A 16,280-nucleotide genomic window follows, 5' to 3' on the forward strand; every position below is an offset into this window, starting at 1 on the left:
AAGGTCTATGGGGTCGGAGAGGGAGACATTGTGCATTGCTGCTATGCCACAATAGTGCTACAGTTTTCTATCCTGCCCATACTTGCTGTATGTCACTTCATTTGAACTAAAATGAACTGAGCTGCTGTTGAATGAACTCGTTTCCAATGGTTTGATTACACAAGCCAGCAGCGCTGCGCCGGCACAGACGCAGACAATAGCCGGAGCTGCGAGCCGCACTCCGCTCCAGTGTGAAACGCGCTGTTAGCAGCCCATTAGCGCGCAGTTACACCTTTACACTCGCTGTGTCTCCTCCAGCCGGCGGGGTGGGGGGGTGTGTGAGTCTAGGTCGCATTTTCACGGCGACCGCCGAAAGCACGGCTCTCTCTCTGGTAACTGAATAGCCAGTGTAATCTGACACTTCAACTTGCCGTGCTCTACGGTAGTTGATTCAGTCAGTCACTCACACCGTCTCCGGGGCTCTCTCGCGTCGTCTTTGTGAAGTGGAGAGAGCAGAGAGGAGAGGAGCGGAGAGGAGCGCCGTAAACACGAGGTTTGGAGAAACAACACGCGGAGATCCTCGCTCAAAGTAAGTTTGGCGCCTGCTTATTTTTTTTTTTTGTGGTGTGTTTGCAAAGCGTTTGTGTGTGTGTATGCGTGTGTGTGCGCGCTGGGGTCGCTCTCAAGATGGGGGGTTTGCCTTCCCCCCGCTGGACAGATACTAACCTGCTAACAATAGGGGTGACCTCCTGGAAACCTTTAACAGCCGCTGATGAACTCGTGTCAGGAGGAAGGAGAGGGCGGAGAGGAGAGGAGGTGGTAGTGGTGGTGGTGGAGGAGGAGGGGAGCGGCAGATCCTGGCTGCGTGAGCGGCAACAGAAGCGCCTTTACGCGGCGTAAAGATCCCGGGTTTGTGAGCGCTGTGTGTGCGCCTTGTGTGGACGAGTTGCGCTGGAGCGAGAGCCAGCGTGTGTATGTATGTGTATGTGTGTGCAGGGTTATTTCGAGGTAGGTGCATGCATTTTTAGTGAAGACACTAGACAGGAATGTGCCAGTAACTTGCATGTCTGTGTGCGTGGATGAACGTCTCGTCTCGGTGGATCAGCTGATGGCTCGGTTGATGCTAAACTAAGAATGTATGCCCATTTAGCTCCCCAGTCAGCGGTGTGACCGGGCATGGTGACTCCCTTCAAGGCTACCTGTTGTAATGCAGTTAGCACACATGCACATATGTGTTACAGTGACACAATGTAATGCAGCTGCACCTTGATGCACTCATAATGCTGGATTGGCTCATCATTTGAAGATCAGTGGCTCCCAGTGTGAAGTCACAGGGACCCTTTGGTGGGGTGGCCCCTAAAGTAAACACTCACAATTAAATGCATTGTGAATATTTAATGCTCAGGTGTGACTGTAATGTCAAGTGTCCACTTTCCCTATTGATTTACATGCACACACACACCTTTTAATGTTGTCTCCACACACACACACATCCAGCACCACATTTTCTGCAGCCGAGTGTGGATGAGCTTGCTCGACTCAGCCTTAAGTCTGGTGGACCCTCCCCATAAAAATTCCTCCCATCTGGATGTGAGGCCAGCCGGGGCAGAGCGGCAAAGCAGAGAAGGGGGCTCCCGACAGGAGGAGGAAGAGAAAGAGGAGGAGGAGGAGGAGGAGGTGGAGCAGGAGGAGACTGGCGCTCTTTCGTTACCGTGCACCCTGCTACAGGACAGCAAAAAACTTTAGTGGAGGGGGATGAAAAAAGACCCCCCCCCGTTAATAAGGCGCTAAAGCAGCAATACCTGAGAAATGTTTGACAATATCTAATCTATACTCAGTCATGTCTGCCTGACTGTGCAGGTGAGATAACAAGTGGATACAGTGTCACCACCAGCAGTAAATCCTCCATCCTTCAAGCTCCTAAAAGCCCCCGTTTTCCTGCGAACTCCCACACAGTCTCGACTAAGTTTAAACATTACAGGTTTTTCGCACAGTCTGTTTTATTGCAGGAGTATTGCACAGGATTGCAGGTGTTCGTGTTATTGTGTCCACTCCCTGTATGTCGGCCTAAGAGAGCGTGTAAACAACAGATTTCGCATGGGTGCACCCTCTAGTGTGTCTCCTTCCTTTTTGGTAATTTAAATTGGTGATGTAATGAAATAGTTTCAGCAGCAACACTTGTCAGCCGCACCACATTAATTAGTGCCTGTTCGACTTTTTTTTCTCCCTCTTCTTTTTTTTATTTATTTTTTTCCCCCCTCTCCTGACGAACCGAAGCAGCGTTAAGTCATCTCAGCAAAGCATGAAAAGAAGGCACGCTCGCTCAGAGTAGGTTACCTGATAAATTGTGAAAGAAAGAGGGCGAGGAATTAAAGCCATCTGCAACTGTTTGAAACTTGGAAGTGTGCGTGTACGTGTCTGTGTGCGCGCACGTGTCTGTGTGTGTGTGTGTGTGTGAGTTTTCTTTCCTTCTGTTGTCCCTCATGGGGCCTCTCTGCAACCAGCCAGCCAGCCAGGCTGTGAGACAAGACAGAAGAGTGTCTGATTCACTAAACAGGCTAAAGGCTCCAGTAGACTCACTTTCAAAATCAAATTTGGCTTTTTTTTAAAGGCTGTTTTTTAAAGAAGGCGCTTGGTGCAAATGCAAGTGTGCTCGCTGAAGTCTGGATCGTCTGGGCCCCCTTACCGAGGCACAATGTGGAGGAGACCATGCCGGGAAAATAGTGAAAACAGAGACAGAGAGGCAACACATGCACTGGCAGCGCTACAAGTTGCAGCTTGAGAAAGAAAACTACGTATGTTTATATGCAACAGCATGTTTGTTCCCTAAAAACCAAACAAGGAAACCGAATGAAGAGAGTGCTCAGTATAAGCCTGATAGATATTGTATATTTGTCTCAGTGTGTCAGCGCTCTCGAGACTTATAACAATCTCTCAATCGTTTTTAATAGATCAGGCTGCAACAAGTTATATCGCAGATTTGAGGATCGGTTTCCAACACCTGCAGCTATTCTCCGAACTCTCGGGATAATTATTCACAGAAAGCAGTAAGGCAGTGAATGCACCTTACTCCCTATCTTACACTTCTGTGGAAACAGCCCGGGTTAATACCGATGAGAAGTATGTACAGGAAAAAACAAAACAAGAACTAATTACTCATGTCTGAGTAATTAGCTTTTTGTTACTCAGCAATCTACCAAGTTGCACGGTCTCCGCCGCTGTTTACTGCGTGTCGGCACAGCTGCAGCCCGCTAAGTGCTTAAAAACCTGGTGAACGCTAATCAATGTTTTGACAGCCTGACATTTCATCTAACTGTTCGTGGTGGTTCGAGGAGTGCTGTGAAATACTTGCTGCCTGTTCACTTGACATGGATTCTTGTAGTCTGGTGTCTCGCCATCAGCCCAAACCCACCCACTCGTGTCCCGAGCAGAAGTCAGCTTTTGTTTCTGTCTCTTTTCTCTCTCTCTCTCTCTCTCTGTCTCACTTGTGGTTCAACTTGGCAGTACTTTTCATCTAGACTAAGCCTTTGTTTTTGAATGTGCCTATTTTGGGTCTTTTTTAATAAGGAAAAAACTTGTGTTGCCTAAGAGCATTTTAAAGTCTAATTTTCAGAATAAAGGCTTAGAGGGAGTTACTACTTGAAATGTTCAGTTAGAGCTGAGGTTGTGCCCCTTGTGTCAGACACTTAACTACTTCCTAAACGTTGTTGTAATTCTACCCATAAGTCTGCAGCTAAGCTCTCTTCGACTTTGGTAAATGCAGTGTAACTAATAAAGAGAAAATGGGCAGACTGTGGTGACATCAGTTTTGTATAGAGAAGCCAAAAGTGGACCAAACATGAGGCTCAGGGATAAGAAAACCTCAATGCCACATGCCTGTCACCACTGTCCTTCAAGCTGCAAACCTTGCACTGTGGTTCGGCTTGTGGCTGAAACATGGTTGGTTTAAACTCCTTAGGTGGCTGAGAAAGTCTGGAGGATCGCTGTGAATAATGCTCAGCCCTCTGCCTTTTTTATTACCTTAAGTTGCAGCAAAAGGCTTTGTTTGAAGACCAACTGTAAAAAAAAAAAAAACTGTTGCTGTCTCGGCTGCTTTCAGTTGTGTGAAACAGGGCGGTGCTGTTCAGGGATCATTTACACTCTTAACCCTTCCTTTAATAAATAAAGATTTTGGAAACGATATATTCCACCTCTGGCATTGGTTCAGACAGGTTCTCTGTCTTTGTCAGTGTTGCAGACAGATATCTGTTTAAGTGTTATAATATAGGCAAAACATCAGCTTCTGAAGAGCTGTCTACACAAGGAGTGAAATGAAACATATTATATACTATAATATCATATATAAATATTCTATATTATATATATATATAAATGAGAGAGAAATAGAGAGGGAGAGTAAAGAAAGAAAGTTGCTTGCCTGCCCCTGTCACCGGCTCATGCATGTTTGATTTGATGTTCTTTGAGAAACGAGTGCAGGGGACGTCAAAATGGCCACGTCCTGTTCCCATCCGTCGAGACGCTGAGGGCCTTTGAATCATAAATGACACCCGGCCTCACCAGAAACAATATGAGAGTTGGAGCCCGCACAGGAGGAACAAAATGTTCCCTCTATCCATCCATCCATTCGCCCACCGCTGCTGCCGCCTGCACTCAAGACTTCTCACCATCGCAAGCAATTACCCTCACTTTTTTTTTTTTTTTTTATACCGCTGATGAAATCCTCACACAGCCTTGTCTCAGCTGTGTGCGTCTGTGTCGTGAGGCAGAGACAGAGAGAAAGAGAAAGGGGGATAGTCATGGAGAGGAGGAAAAGAGATAGTATGTGTCCGGGTGAGTGGCGTTGGCGTGTGTCTGTTTGGCTTGTAAATCCTGTTTAAGCTAAACAAACTCATTGTCCTCATCCTCCAACTGCATGCTCGGTGTGTGTGTGTTGTGTGTGTATTATCACCACCCCCTTCCTGCCCCACTCCTTTCTCCTCGTCCCTCTCCCTCTCCTTTTGAGTTGTAAGTACAGTCACTAATTAGTCCCCTCTCCCTCTTCATGCTGGGTCAGTGGGTTTACAGTTTCAGCGTTGATCTGCTGTGTTTGCCTTGTCTCTCCTGATACCAGCGCATGCCTGCAAGCCAGCCTCCTCCAAGAGGTCTTCACACCTTACACAGTGTCCCACATGGGTTCATTTGTGTCCAGACAGACAGGGTCACTCAAAGACCGCGCACGGGCTCGCTCTCATGCAAGCCTGCCTGGCACTTGAGTTCATGCCAAGTATTGAGACCTAAACCAGTCCAGAGAGAAGATCCGCGTCTGCTGGGTCGAGTCAAGAAGTCAAAATGTTTTTCAAACAGCAGCAGTGCATTTTGAAGATGATTCCACGTTATAGGGATTAATTTTGACATACACTTTAGTTAGCCCGCAGCTCAGCATGTTGCAGATCTTTTCTAGCTGTAATGAATCTTTTTCTAAAGATAATACGCCACAAGCTGTGTTTATAATATCATTTGTGCTATAAACAGTCTCTTGTCTAGTCGGCACTGTTGTCTCTCAGAGTGCGCGGCGATGTTGATTTTCTGGTGGAGGTTGCGTGGGAGACGGAGAGTGATGGCAGAGATTCTCTGAAGGCGCTCGAATTGTCTCCGACGTAGCCTCCAGGGATACGTGATTCCTTGTTTTCCGATAAAGTATATTAACTAGGATTTGCTAATGCAAAGGGACAGCATTTATTCTTTGCCTGCGATGTCAGTTATGTGGGGGAGACTCATGCAATATTTGCTCTCACATAACATTAATACTAACATTGCATAGAGTGCAAAGGCTGTAATGTGGTACATGTCGAACAGCGGCTTCTATTTCTCTTTGCAGAGGTGCGTATTGCATGCGGATAAGTATTTCTGCAGACATGCCGAAGGCTGTACTCGGGATGTTGATTTTTCACTTGTGCTTTTTGGTCTGTTAATGAAGCCAGTTGTGGTTGTTATGGAGAGCCCCTCAAATCATATTGGCATGTAATCTTGAGCTCCAATGCCTCTCTAAGACTGTTTTCTTCCCGCTTTTCGACATTGCTCGGTGATAGAAAAAGTCTATTACTGTGAGCAGTGTGTTTGCCCGCTTGGTGCCCTCCCCTCGGTTTTGACACTGGCGGTTGAGCCCAGACGCTTTCCCAGGGTTCTAAGGACTGACATCCCTTTCATTTTCCCGCCTGGGCGGCTCAGATAAAGGGGCATATTTTAAAACCTCTGTGTGGATACACCAACTGTAAAGAGAGACGGGCTGGTGGGCCGGGGCTGAGCTGGAGCATTAACTTCACAGAGAGGGAGAGAGCGAGGGAGATGGAGAAGGTAGTGCTGTGTTGAGAAGCGAAAACAAATAAAGAAGTCCAGTTTTTTTTTAAACGGTGATCTCAGCGATTTATAATGTGGTTAAAAGTACTATAACTGGCTGCAGACCTGACTTTGCAAGTATCACAGGCATTATCTGCAATCACACTGCAGATAACCCATCTCTCTCATTCATCCCTGGTCTATTACAGGGGGCAATGTGTTTCACCACTTTTCTTCTAATCTCCCTGTGTTACAAGTACGTCCTCCCAGCAAACCGAAGCCGCGGTTGAAGCCGTCGTTTATCATAACAGTAATGAGACCAGGCTAATCGTGTGTATTCCGGAGACAGCAATGATACACTGCTTGGAGCTTGCCAGGGATCAGCCTCTAAACAATGTTTATCATTGTCTCCCAGGGCTCTTTAATTATCTGGCAAACATTATTGACAAAACAGCAAGGGTCCCTGTGTTTTATGATTTTTAAAGGATGTTGTGTGTTACTATTCACAAATATGTGTCCTAGTAAAAAATAAAAGATGTTCTTGACTTTACATACTACATAGATTGTGTCAGACAAATTTAAAAAACGAGCATTTGCAACAAACAAATCATTTTACTCCTCATCCTTACAACTTAAAGGTCCAGTGTTAGAGCTATGTTTTCAAAATAAGAGTCGTCCTATTTATGATGAACCGCCATGTTTCTACAGTAGCACAGAACAGACAAATCAAACATTGACTGTTTTAAACACGCTTCATGGCCACCGTAGTTTTTCCTCCATTGTAGGTAAGGAGCGGGTGAGGCGACGGGGTTGCAATCAGCAACTGCACCGCTAGATGCCATCAGATCCTACACACTGGTTTTAAATATGCTTTTTTTCTGCTTATATTTTACAGAAATGATGAGTAAGGGTGAGGGAGAGGGAGCGGACTTCATAAGATCCAGATCTGATGCTGCATTTATTTATTTTGCTGGTTTCAGAAGCACTGTTAAACGCCTTTGTGACAAGAAGAGGGATGGTCGGTACAGAAAATGTCTAACTCACTCCCACAGTTTTTGTTGAATCATGCTGAATCACTTTGGTCCAGACTGAAAATATGTCGACAACTATGTAATGGATTGAACTTAACTAACTACTCGCGTTAAAAAAAGTAGCAACTTGCTTATTCAGTCAATTCTCAGGTAATATATCCAGTAGAAAGAAGTAATGAAATTTGTTAAAAGCTCCTCTGCGTCAACTCATATCCCAACAACTACCTATAACTTTTTTTTTTTTTTTTTACATAAATCAGCAGCTGCTAATACCACTAATAATTACACATCTCAGCCATATTGTTTTCACAGCCCTCCTGTAACCTTTACATGGCGGCCTGGTGGGAGCTGAGCGGAAGCTGAATGGCATGTGTTGACATTGTTAAAGAGACACGTGAGGACATCACACGTTTCTGGCTTCACTCATATATTCGGAGGAGGGGTCGGGAGAAGGGTAGGGGGGTTTACTGGCCCACAACAATCTTGAGGCTGTTGTTAAATATCCTGCTAATATGTGTGGTGATAGAAGTCTGTGCTGGTTAGCGATGGTCAGCAAGAACAAGAACAGCAGCAGCAGACAGACAGACATGCCAAACAAAGTGTGTTACCTACCCCCACACATGTACACACACCCTCCTCTCCTTGTCATGTCTCCCCGGATATCAAATCAACATGGTTGTATAACAAGAGAGGTGTGTCTCATTGATGGTTGCATGAAATCACCTTTGGTGTGCTGTGTGTATGTTGCCATGAAATGTGTGTGTGTGTGTGTGTGTGAGAGAGAGAGAGAAAGGCGGGGGTAGTAGTAGCAGCAGCAGCGCTGGCTTGGGGTGAGGTCCTGCCCTGATTTTCTCTGGAATTCCTTTGTTTTTGGAAGCCAGAAAAGGGGGAAACTGAATCTGCGTAGCCCGAGGGTCTCTGCTCCTTGAGAATTCTCCGCACACATCTCTCTGCCGCCAGCTCTGATGGTTTTAGGGGTGGCTCTGTTTTCAAAGCTTGGAAGAGCCAAGGTGTTTTTCACCTTCCAAAAGGGGAGGAGGTGGAGGGTGGTGGTGGTGGTGGGATGATGACTGCACCAGGCAAAGTGTCTCAGGCCTTTGTGGAGGGAGTGATGTTATTCAAACATAAATTCGCTCCATATTTCAGGACTGCGGAAATGAAAGTTAAGAGTAGATCCCGTCACTCAGGCCACAAAAAGGTGCCTTTTAATGAATACGGGTGGAAGACCGAAGCAGAAAAAGCACTTATTACAAGAAGTAATAACAATGGGAAGTGTGGTGCAACGATTGCCTAATGTTTTCCATTTTTTAATGATCCTCCTGCGCAGGTTAATGAGTGTTTTTAACAGCGTTTCATGGCCACTGGAAGGGGCAGGGCCGCTACACAAATGTTGTCAGCTGCCTCTGCGAGCTGAAAATCTCACTCCACATTCATGGCTCATTAAATCTGATAAACCTTCGGTAATGGTGTTAAAATTGTACAAAGGTATCTCCATTTAGACCGTGCCACAAGTTTTCCGTGACCAGATCCTTATCTGGAGGAGGAGGAGGAGGAGGAGGTGGGTGGGTGGATGGGTGGTTGGGGGGGGCGCTCTGTCGCTTTAAGTAACTAACTTCCACAAAGCAGAGCTTTTCCCTCGCGTTTGAAGGGGGCTCGTGTTGAGCGAGGGGGGGTGTGTGGGGTGTGGGTTGAATAGGCTTGTTGCCTGCCTTCCATTGAGACAGCCTCATTCTTCGCTGTCCCCTGGAACAGGCGGGAGGGGAGAGAGAGAGAGGAGATGGCAGAGGAAAGGGGAATAGGAGAAGGGCGAGGAGGTCTGGTCACGTGAGCAATAATGGTGTTCGTGCTGGTCCCTTTCAGGCTGTCACAGTAAATCTGTTTGACTTGTCACTTTGTAAATCATTACGAAGGCTAAAAGCCTCTCTATTGGATTGTGGTGGAAGGGGGGAGGCAGCAGGTTTCCTTTTGTGCCTTCTTGACGATGATGATAATCAAGTTTGTTTCTGGCCATCCTGCTGTGAGGCTATAATTAGCTCCCTTCTTCTTGCTCCTCAAAGCCAAAAGCAGAGCGGCAGAGTCATTGTGCGGAGGTCATACGCTTGAGTTTTATGCTTGCTTCTTTTAGTTTTAGCAGCCTGTCTACTGTAGATCCAGACTTGTGTCTGCAGAAGTTCATTGTTCGGTGTGCACAGGCCTCCCTCCCTGCGCTGAGCTGATTTAAAAAAAAAAAAAAAGCACTAATGGGGATATAGTGCACATGAGGTCTCTTGTTCCTCCCTCGGGTCAGTCGGGGTGAGAGTCGCAGCTTGAAGTGTGTCTAAACTTGTAGTGTCACTTTCTGACCATACTGGTTGCTGTCTGACAGAAACATGACAGAGCAGATCTTGTCCCAGCGATGAAGCCTGCGCGAGGTGAGGACAGACTCCCACCTCCTTCCGGTTGTCCTCTTCTACTCTCTGTTTTCCTTCCTCTGTGCCTTCCATCTTCTCCTCTGCGCTCACCCCGTTTCTCTCCCCTTTTTTTGCCTCGTCCCCTCCCTCTTCTTTGGTGTGGGAGCCAGCAGCACTCATGCCTGGAACAGAGCGCCAGGGCAGACATCTGTCGCACAGTGTCCCTGATCCGTTCTGTGGCTCGAAGTATCGGGGTCATGAAGAGTAGCAGTCGCCAGTCCAGACACCGTGGGAGACAATCGGAGAGAGCTCTAGCTCCGTGTTTTTGGTCTCTGTGTTTCTCAGTCTTATTAAAATTCACATTGCACTCAGCTGCGCACGCGCCGGGGGTATTAAGCTGTTTGTTGTCTGTATGCGGAGCGTCTGTCATTTGGACTGTTGTAGCACTAAGTCAAACTGGGCTGGCAGCGTCCCATGTCTTCCCGATAAAGCTCTCTCTGCAGACACAGGTGCAGAGAGCAGGGCGAAATGTCGGTTTTATCAGGCTGTTTGTCAGCTGCGGTGACGTGCAGCTGATCTGAAAGGAGGATTTTTGACAGTTACACTGGTTGTCTGTGCCTGGGGCAGTTCCCTTAATGACAAAACCAATGACAGAATGAATAAAAGGGTGTTAATTGCGGCTGTTCACTTGTGTTAGAAAGAGTCTTACTGTGGATTGACATACACGGTGTCTGCCAAGTTTGATACTTCACATACCTTCTTGAGAGATTAATGGCTGCGTATTGAGCCCGCTCAGTGTTTTGACATTTATTGGTGTTGCAGAGGTAGCTCTTTCCTCAAAATGGGTGGGTTCATGCCAAGTGACAAGGCTGATAGACGCTCAGCAAAGATGTTTAGCGAAAAATGTGAAATGTTGAAGAGGGACTGTCAAATTCAAAGAACCATGCCAGCAGTTTTGCATGTTGCAGCCCGGTTACTCGAATTACTTACACTGTATTCCACATGCGTCTGTGATCAATTCACCAAATCATGAATTTTAACTTTCAAAGACTTAATTTGAGATAACTAATCCATCACTGTGCATTAAGTATTAAGTTATGTCTGAATGCATGATGTATGACGAGTTTACAGCCGAGAGTAAAAACTCCTGCAGGTGCGTTTTGTTACAGCATCTGAAAGCCAGAAACAACTAAACCCACGTGCTCCTTTTTACATCCATGTCTGCTCGCTTGCCATTCGGATTTGATTTTCTCACAACACAGCCCGTCAGCGCTTCTCAGCGTTCATCCGTCAACAGCTCTCAGATGTTGGAGAGTCTTGAAAATGGTCTGTGTTTACAACGAAAATATCACACAACTGTAGAGCAACTTTGATTACAACAAAAGGGCATAAAGGTTGCAACGGCTTTGTGAGGGATTGTGAGATATCTCAAACAAGTTTTTGCTCTCTTGAAGTTGATTTTCAAGTTGATCTGAGCCACCAAAGGCTGTCTAAAAGGCAGAGAAAGGAAACCTTTATAGACTTATGGTGTGCTTTTTTAAAAAAGTGGTTGGTAATCATTTGGTTGTGATGTGTGTGATGTATGCATCTCATCGACATCATTTTCAGTCATCACTAAAGTGGTTAGCAGTTATTGGGAGCAGTTAACATATATAGAAATGTGAAAACTGAAGTCTAAGTCGTGTTTTAAAGCCATTACTGTGCCCGTTGTTTCAGGCACTATTTTTCTGTATCTGGTGCAGCAAAATATGATCTCTGTTTTGAAGACAAAGCTCTGGCTGGCTTTGTTGTTTGCAACGGTCAGTGAGCACAACGGCATTTTGAATTGCTGAAAGAAGATGTGAGATCTGAGATGTGGCCAGCGATTCAGAGGCCAGTGATTCAGAGGTCTGGAACCATGCTACAAAGCCACCGGTATGGTCCTTTAAGATAAAGCAGTAGACCCGTTTGATGAACTCAAAGCCTCGAGAATAGTCAGCTTCACAAAGCTCCTGAGTCACTGAATCCGAAGCTGCTTTGATTCAGCGCATCTCATGTGAGTCAGCAGAGTCACAAAGTAAAAGACGTAGCATGTGTGACGAGCAGATTAGTCCTCTTTATGACGCCTGTCCTCTTTCAAAAAGAATATCTTAACATCTTGTTTACTTAGTATAAATCCCTGCGATAGAAATCAGGCCCGAGATTAGATAAATGGCAGGCACGGCTGTTATCTTTTGAAAGATAATTGACCTGTGACACTTCGTTGGCAGAACCTCAAGCCCATGATGGCTCCATGATCTGAATGTCAATGTGTTTTTGAGTGCAGATAACAGTAAAATTGAAAATGATTGTTTACATATGTCCGTTTCAAAGAGGTTCCACGCTGTAAGTTAATATACTGGAGCACTATCATAACATAGCCCGTAAGTAGAGCTGCTGCTTTAAGATTAGAACGACATATGACCAGACAAACTCGTGTCCAGTGTACACTTTAAAGACATAAAAAAAAAAAAAACTATCTACGCTGCAAATTCCAGATAACATTCGCTAAGCAAATATTAGCTGGCTGGCTCCGCGCATTAATTCTGTTCACTTACAGTACCACAGCCAAGGCTCACAGTATGCTTACACTGTATAAATCACTTTTTAATAGGTTCATGTTTGTGCTCAATAACCCCCATTCACCTTGATGTATCTTATTTTGCACTGTCATAATGTATCTCATTACATCAGTGACTGCACATCTTAACACATGCCTTTATAGCCGTTATAAGTTTTTTTTAATTAGGTAGGACTGCGACTAGCAGTTATATTCTTTTAGATAAGTGTGTTGATATTTGATTAATCGATTAATCATTTCTAAAAAAAAACACACAGTAGAGCCCAAAGTGATGTCTACTAGTTGCTTTTTTTTTGTCCCCAAATGAATAAAAGAAGCAAATTCTCATATTTGTATATCGGCCTCTTTGGTCCAGACTGATATTAATATTTCAAGGAATGCTGGATGGGTTGCTCTGAAACTTTTCATAGACATTCATGGTCCCAAGAGGATGAAAACCCTCTTATTATCGGATGGTTTGTCGTAAAAGTTTAAACACACATCTCACAGCCTCTTTGGTGATCCTTTAACTTTTCTGTGTTTCATCATCATCAGGTCCAAACCTCAATTCACAAGACAGCTTATGGTTTGAACATCTGCAAAACCAATGACAGCCCCATCAGCTTCAGCTGCACTTTGTCCTGTGTGCTAGAATGAAGTGGATAACATGGATTAGCTTCTACCTGCTAAATATCTGAATGCTGATGATGATGTTAGTATTTAGCTGCAGTACAGTACAGCCTCTTGTTGCCTTATGAATGACCCAAGCACCTGATCATCTTTGTTATGTAAGCATGTCTGTGTCCATGTTTCAGGCCTCGTTGTCCTGATGCATCCTGCTTTTTTTGCCCGTGAACTCTTCTTCAGGCTAGAAGTTTCTCCAACAGAATCCTCTTAGTGTCCTCTCTGTGCGCCCGTTATGCAGCAGCCTGGAAAAGGTGTTTTATACTGATGACAGGCAAGGTCGGGCCAGTGAAACAGGACAGTGCGAGTGTTGGGGAGAGAAAAGGGGAGGAGGAGGAGGAGGAGGAGAAGAAGAAGGGAGGGGGGTTTGACAGAAGGAGAAAGGGAGGGAGAGAAAGTGAAAGTGCCACTGCAGCTCTCCTGATGTACCACCCGCTACTCAGCTGCAGCTACAAATCAAACAGAACCGAGTCGCTGCTGGCGCTGCGCCATGACACTGATCACTGGCACACAGAACACTGTCAAAACCATCTTGATGGGTAATTAGGAATACTCTATCATTTCTGCTATCACTTAGCCGCAGCGCTCATGTAGTCTAGGGTGTGTGTGTGTGATGTGTATGTGGCATCTGAAGCTGTGGGGTTGTCGGAGAAGATGCTGCAGTAATATAAGTCCATTTCACATAATATAACCTCAGCTGGGTGGTGGAGAAGGATCTTGGCTGACCCCCCCTCCTCATAAGTCAGTCGCAAGCAGTAAACTCTGCCTGTGTGTGTGTGTGTGTTTGTCCGTCTTTTACTGTGCGTGCACATACAGCGCTGTGTTTAACCTTGTGGTTGTTTTTTAAAGGGTAACAGCAGTGTTACGGCTCTTTGTGAGTGTCGCTGATGCACATCGTGTCCTGTATGACTTTGACCAGGCGGGCCTCGCAGCTTTACAGAGCAGAGCGAGCTAGATAGATAGACCGAGCTTTAAACAGCTCTGCATTTACACAGCAAGGAGAGAAAGAAAGTAAAAAAAACAACAACAACAACAAAAACACTGGTTGGCTGGTTGTTTCCAACCCTGTCATTTTAAACATTTAGAATTTTCCCATTAACCCTCATCACTCACAAGAAGACCTCAGCTAAAATGTCTACTTTTACACTTTGCGCTGTGAACAATTTAGCAATTTGCGCTGTTATTATCCTAATTTGCACAAGCGGAAATGCGAGGAGGCGGGATGGGATGTGGGGGTGCATTGTGTGCCCTTTGATTAAGTGGGATGTTTGAATGCGGGGCCCTCCACCTTCAAGAGAGATTTGATACTTGAGGGGTTGAAGTGTTTTTGATGGAAACTCCATTAATGATTGATAACAGGAGGAGAGCGGTTAAAAAATCTCCCTGCTCCAGCGCCATCAATTATTAAGAGCTCTCTCCTTGCATTTTGGTGGCACACAGAGTATCAGTCACCATCTTAAAAATCTCGAGTTGATAATATCTGTCAAAGGAATTAGGGCTTTGTATTGATTTCTTCAAACTCCTCTTGTATGTTGAGCATTTAAAAAGCGATGCTCGCAACAGATTGCTGCAATTAGCGTGCTTTATTGCCGCTATCTGCTCTCATCAAAGGCTTTCTAGACTTCTAAGACATCATTTATAAAAATTTCATTGATATTATCATCCGTTTTTGTTTTATTAATTGAATGAATCTGCGTCTAGTGATAAAATTGCTTGCCTAAGGTTAGATAAACATTGTGATGAAGCACAGAATCTTCCCTGCAGCCTCAGGTCCAGCTGCTTTTATGCTAATACACTGCTGCTCTCTTACATATTTGGGCTTTATCTTGAGATGGTTGTGTGCCACACAGTATCTCATCTAATAGCCAGAGTGATTCAGCCTGCATTTATGGTGAGAATCACACACACACACACACACACACACGCCACATGTCAAGTATGATGTTGAGGGACTGAGTGGATGTTTTGAAGTGATGCTGGAGATTCGTGTCAGCCAGTGTACGAGTGCGTGTCAGTGCAGCAGTAGAAGTTCTCCGGAGCGGAGTGCTGAATCGAGCCGCATCGAGGACGAGCTGACAGGCCTGCGGGCTCCTCGGTGTCATCGCCAAGGTTCCCATCAGCCCTCGCAGAAGGGAATTCTCTCAGAGAGCGCCCGCCGTGCTTCCGCACAGGAGACCCGATTAAGTCTTTACATTGCATGTGGCAGCCGCGTCCGGCCACTCTGGCACTCAAAGTGCTCCAAGGCTGCTTCAAGGCACGCGAGAGTGGATGCTTTCGTGACGCTTCAATCGGTTGAAGGTAATAATTATTAGCTCACATGAGGGCAAAGCACGCCTGGTGGTGCTTTTACTTGATGATGCTTCACGTCACCGTGAGTGACAACTTCTCTCCAGTTATTTATTGACTACTACAGCATTGTGTCTGCATTGTTTCGTTCCTTTCAGTAACCTCGGTCTCTTCAGATGAGCTGAGAAAAAACGCTCCCGGAGAAACGAGAAGTATATCAAGATGAACGGCGGCAGTAAATGAAAACTAACAACGATAAAGTGACGGTTGTTCTTATCTGCCACCTGATCGCCGTGGCTCATCATAGCAGCGAGGCACCGTGTGCCACCCATCTTGTGTCAACAGCGACGTATTTACATAAGCTCTTTTCCCCGTCGGCCACGGCTTCTGTCCTGAGAGCAGCAGGAGCTGCGATGGCGAGGCGGTGTGATTAGATTTACAGATGGAGATTAATGTGAACAGAGGTAATAGCACAAAGGCATAAATCACAAAGAAGAGGCTGGAAGCACTGTGCTTGACCTTTTGAATGGCGATAATGATGCTGGAGTCAGATACGCTCGTACTGAGGGCCGCAGCCTCAGCATGAGTTTAGACAACGCTGTCATACATGCGAAATGTGCTCACGTCCATGCGTGCGTGTGTGTGTGTGTGTTTTCATATACGGGAGGGTCAACACTAGTGTGCATTTAGATGGAAGTGACAGCATGAATGAAGCTGTCAGAGAACCACAAGCTACAGAGTGATATGGGAGGCCGTTTAGGGTGAAAACATTGAAATATGTACACACACACATTGACAATGTGCAAATTTGCATTGAAAACGTGCACACACATTGAAAACGTGCACACACGCACATTGACAATGTGCACACACACATTGAAAACGTGCACACGCACATTGACAATGTGCACGTACCCATTCAAAACGTGCACACGCACATTGACAACGTGCACACACACATTGAAAACGTGCACACACATTTACATGATGTGCAGACACGCACTGAAAATTTCCACA

General features: G+C 45.6%; 1 protein-coding gene across 5 annotated transcripts in view; it reads left to right on the top strand.

The window, feature by feature from the left end:
• Positions 1-304: 304 nt before the first annotated feature.
• The window catches only part of zmiz1a (zinc finger, MIZ-type containing 1a), a 99,549-nt gene continuing 83,573 nt past the window's right edge, over positions 305-16,280 (top strand). For 3 of the 5 annotated variants that reach the window (XM_019259665.2, XM_019259666.2, XM_019259667.2), the window contains exon 1: positions 307-568. The gene's annotated coding sequence lies outside the window, so the exon portion shown is untranslated. Of the gene's footprint in view, positions 569-16,280 lie in introns of all 5 variants that reach the window. The other 2 variants (XM_019259671.2, XM_019259668.2) reach the window with 2 other exon arrangements.

Source organism: Larimichthys crocea, chromosome III (genome assembly GCF_000972845.2).
Source record: "Larimichthys crocea isolate SSNF chromosome III, L_crocea_2.0, whole genome shotgun sequence".
NCBI classification, from domain to species: Eukaryota; Metazoa; Chordata; class Actinopteri; family Sciaenidae; genus Larimichthys; species Larimichthys crocea.